Genomic DNA, 4,754 nt, shown 5'->3' with positions numbered 1-4,754 from the left:
ACTTTTTGTACGGCGGGTGGGTGTCTTTCGCTCCCTCCCCGCGCGCGAGGTCACCGCTGATTGGTCCTGGGCCGTTAGCATGACTCGGAGTGAGTGAGCGCGTGAAGGGGAGTGAGTGAGCGCGCCCTCAAGGACGGTGAGTGCGGTTAAAACTTTATTGCTCTTTCAACGCTGAGCCCGTTAAGTGCAGTTTCTACAACTCAGGCCCTATAAAAAAAGGCGTATATGGAGTGTATTATTACAACTTGGGTGTTCTTAGTTGAGCTCTTTACATTTGAATGGAAGCTTAATCTTTCTCTCAGCAGCGAGTTGACAGTATTGAGGAATAAGTGCCCGCTAGTGAGGAAACAGCAGAGAGGGGAAAAAAAACACCACATCAAACTGACAGTATACACTGAGTAACTAGTGAAGTGGAAGTATTTAATTCTTATCAGAGCAGTATGTGGAAACGCCCCACTTTTTCCAAACATGAAGTGCAATTTGTCATGTAGTGTCATTTGAGATTATGCTTGACAATGAGGTGACATTGTAGTACATGGATAAAAAGCTGTAGCAGCATAGCTGCTGATAAATGCTACATTTCTAAACCTATAGATTCATATGTTTACATTAGACTCACTTTTTTAATGGTACAATAATATTAACACTTTATAATAAGGGTGCATCCGTGATGGCTATTAAATGCTTAGTTAACTGTTTGTTAACTAGTGTATTTACTTTGTTAACTAATGTATTTATTAGAAATTATTCATTAATGGTGTTCAGGATTACATTCAGGTCATGGAAAACCTGGATGAGGTTGGGGTAGTGTTATAGGGGTTAGGTCATCGGTGTTCAACACCATAGTTCCCTCCAGGCTGGCCACTAAGCTGCGTGACCTCAGACTGAACTGCTCCTTGTGCAGGTGGGTCCTTCTTGACTGGCAGACCACTACTGGTTTGTGCAGGCAAACAAACTTCACCCTTCCTCACCCTCAACAGCCTCTCAAGGGTGTGTGCTCAGCCCTCTGCTATACTCACTCTACACCCAAAATTGCTGGCCACATCTGATGACAACATCATTGTCAAGTTTGCAGCTGTGGTGGGTCTCATCTCCAATGGCGACGAGAGGGCGAACACGAGTGAGATATGCCAACTGGAGGACTGGTGCCAGCTCAACAACCTCTAACTGAATGTCAGCAGAACTAAAGAAATGATTGTGGACTTCAGCTGGAACCAGTAGAGGCGCCACACCCTGCTCACCATCAGTGCGACACCGGTGGAGAGGGTGGACAACTTCTGATATATTGGGGTCAACATCTCAGAGGATCTTGCATGGTCCAAACACTTCGTCTTGGTGAAGAAGGCTCGTCAGTGTCTCTACCACCTCAGACGACTGCAGGACTTCCAGCTCCCCATCAGGATACTCAAGAACGTCTACACCTGCACCGTAGAGAGTATCCTTTCGGGTCCTATCATCACCTGCGTGTGGGGCAGCTCCCACTTAGCTTTTGCTCAGCTGAGCACATCATCAGAACCACCCTGCCCACGCTACAGGACATTTACATCAAACTCTGCAGATCCAGGGCCACCAAAATCCTAAGAGAGCCCACTTACCTTTGTAATAAACTGTTACACTGTACTACTGCCTTCAGGGAGACGCTACCAGTTCCTGAAGGCCAACACCGAGAGGATGAGGAGGAGTTTCTTTCCTCATGCGATCGGATTCCTCAACAAAAACTGACTTTTTTTTCTCTTTCCCATGACTGCACATTGCACATACAGTACAATTCACTTTATTCACAATCACATAAGACAGATATCAGACCAGAGAACACTCCGGGGGAAGCAGCACTGACTTATTTTTATCACAGTGTAGCAGCTAGTAGCAGAGATCTTGAACAAGGGACTGCTGTGACGACCTTTTCCAAGCTGTTAAAAGATGTAAACTGGTATGCAATCACAAGCTGTTATATTGCTACATAAGTTGGTCATGACGCAAACAAGCCAAGTAGTCACACTGCACAACTGCAAGAGTGTCTGATTTGGTCTGAATTCAGCCTTTTGTCAATCCCAGCTCCCCACAAAAGTACGGCACTCTGCATTGTACACTGATGTTTATATTTAATTCAACATCACCTAACTTTACTGTCTACAATGAGAAATGAATGTTCAGCAAGCATAGAGTGTATCATCTTGGAACATAAGTTGTGATAAAGATATACACAAAACCCATACAGTAAATGATCTATATTGTTCTTGACCCCTGCTGAGAGTCCACCCACCAGGCGCTACTGTCATTCTGTCCTTATCTGAAGAGAGAACTGAGTCACTCAGTGAAAGGAGCACTATGCAAATAATTCCAACCACTAGATTCCTCCCACAAGTCAGGCTGCCAAGAAGTGAATCATCTTGAAATTTCTGCTTTTGCGAGAGTTTTCGGTGCACGCTGTAAGCGTGACTGGTGGTGATCCAGTGGACGCACACAGTACGCTTCAATGCTGTTAACCCTGCTGGGACCTGATCCCAGTCAACAGTCACTGACATCAACATACTTGAACACGGACTATCATTCTAACTTTGTTATAGTTGTGGTCTGTCTAGCTTTCATGCTCTGGACTATAGAGTTACTGTGAGAGCGAATGTTTGATGAGGCCTCTATTGAGCTGTAGAAACATTTAGTGAGCTTACTTGTTCCCACAGTTCCTACACTGGAAGCAAGGGGGGGGGGGGGATTGCTGGGCCCTTAGAAATGAAAACTTGGAGTCACCTTGAAGAGGGTCACAGCATGGGGGGAGGGTCATGGGAATGGTTCCGACCTTATACATTTTCACCACTCCCCCTTTTTTTAAAAAAAATCCAGAGGATGTTGTTTTGTCTTATAGCGGAGGTAATTTTGAGAATTGAAATACTGTAGCTGGTAAACAGGTGCAAATTTGGCCGTAGTCAAAATATACTATGACATCAGAGAACAAAGCTAGCAAAGAATAAAATCAAGAGCCTTTTTCATGTGCTGTCCTAGTTTTATTAATAGGTTATAGGAAATATATCCATTGTCTCACACCGTCCCCCTGTAGTTTACAGTAGAGGCCCTAGAAACACTGATCTATAAACATGAATCTTGTGATACCCATAACAGGAAAATGCACTTTCAATAGGATGTACCTCAGTTGAACTGCTATTGTGTGAAGAAGGTTTTCCTTGAATGTTCCTGACAGATACTAAAGCAAATTGGTTCAGGCAACATATTCAGTTTTAGAGAACATTGTGGAATTGATTAATATTCATTAAAAAAAATATATTTCCGTTGTCAGTTTGAAACAGTAATGTTAGTTGATGTGGGAACATTCCCTGCTAGCTGAGATTATAGTTGTTGAAAAATGAGGGAGACGACTGTTGTATAGCATTTCATGGTTCAACGATACTATCAAATCAAACTGGGCAACATGCTGAAGATTATACAGAACTCTGATTAGGTACCACGTGCCATTTGTTAGTCACATGTTTGTGCTGTAGCACACGAAATGAAATGGAAATGAAATTTGACCACAATGACATTAGGAAATCGCCCCACTCTGTCAGATATTTTTTGCTGATGATCTCGACTGTGAACTTAATCAGCACAAAGTCATGCGTACGTTCACATTTTTTTCCCACTATAGGCCTCTCACTTCACCTTTCCTTTACTGACCTCATCTCAGTGGCTCTCGAGTTGGATGATTTTCATGTCCTTGATCTCCTCCACTTTTACGCCCCGGGTCACTCAGGTTGGGGGTTTGGCACATGTACAGGAGCAAAGCAAAGGAAAACTCAAAGTCCTCAGGAAATAAGTGACCCATGACCGGGAGATTAGTCCTCTTACTTCCTTCTTTGTGTTTATTTTTCGTCTTTGCTGTTGATTCACCGCTGAATCTTGAGGCTGTCAGCGAGCAGCAAGGGTTAATATGGGATGGAAATGTCATTATTTTGTTATTTTAACCTTTTTTTAATTGGAAAATGAAGTTATTTAAGATGCTGATGGACACCGCAGTGATTTTCAACAGGATGTCATCTAATACATGAAAAAGAGTTAGAAAATTGAGAATCTGCCAATCATTTTTCCCCCCTCATTTATATTGAGGTGATCATTTGCAAAAAGGGATCAAAGACAGGCTTAAATTGGATAAATAAGTAATAAAAATAATCATCCTTGAAATAAAATGTCATTTATTAACTCATTTTTTAAAAATTTATCTATTTCAAGAATGGCTTTCGTGTGTTTTTTGTAAATGAAGAACTGAATTAAGGGCATTATTTCCCCTGGAAAATGTGACATAATGTCTTAAGTTTATGTCATTCTTCTACTCTTTAGATATTTTGGATGCTGAAGGTATTTTTCTGAACCTTTAACCTAAAGAGAAAACTAAATGAAGCCTGACTCACCTTTAAGCTGAGCAGAAACATGTACAAGTTCACGCAAAAACATATTTTTTAACGTGTTCAAACTAGAGCTTGCAAAATAATGCATACATTTTGTTAATGAATGATAGAAAAAGTAAAACATAAACAAGAATGATTGCATTAATTCCTTCCGCTAGTTTTAACTTGGATGAATGAAGAGCTGAACACTAAAGTCAAGCTTGGTTCAATTACAGCATGTTTGATCACAGTGATGCAAAATTTGAAATAATTTGTATTGATCGATGAGACCGAGTAAGAAAAAGTGGGAATTAATTCTTGAGGCTTGACGCCAGAACAAAATTGTTTCACATTAACATTTTGTCATTTGCAATTCTT

The sequence above is a fragment of the Aulostomus chinensis genome, chromosome 19 (assembly GCF_037954235.1).
Source record: "Aulostomus chinensis isolate RoL2024-O1b breed Wild chromosome 19, RoL_Achi_v1.0, whole genome shotgun sequence".
In the NCBI taxonomy this organism is placed as follows: domain Eukaryota; kingdom Metazoa; phylum Chordata; class Actinopteri; order Syngnathiformes; family Aulostomidae; genus Aulostomus; species Aulostomus chinensis.
This window is presented reverse-complemented; position numbering follows the sequence as displayed.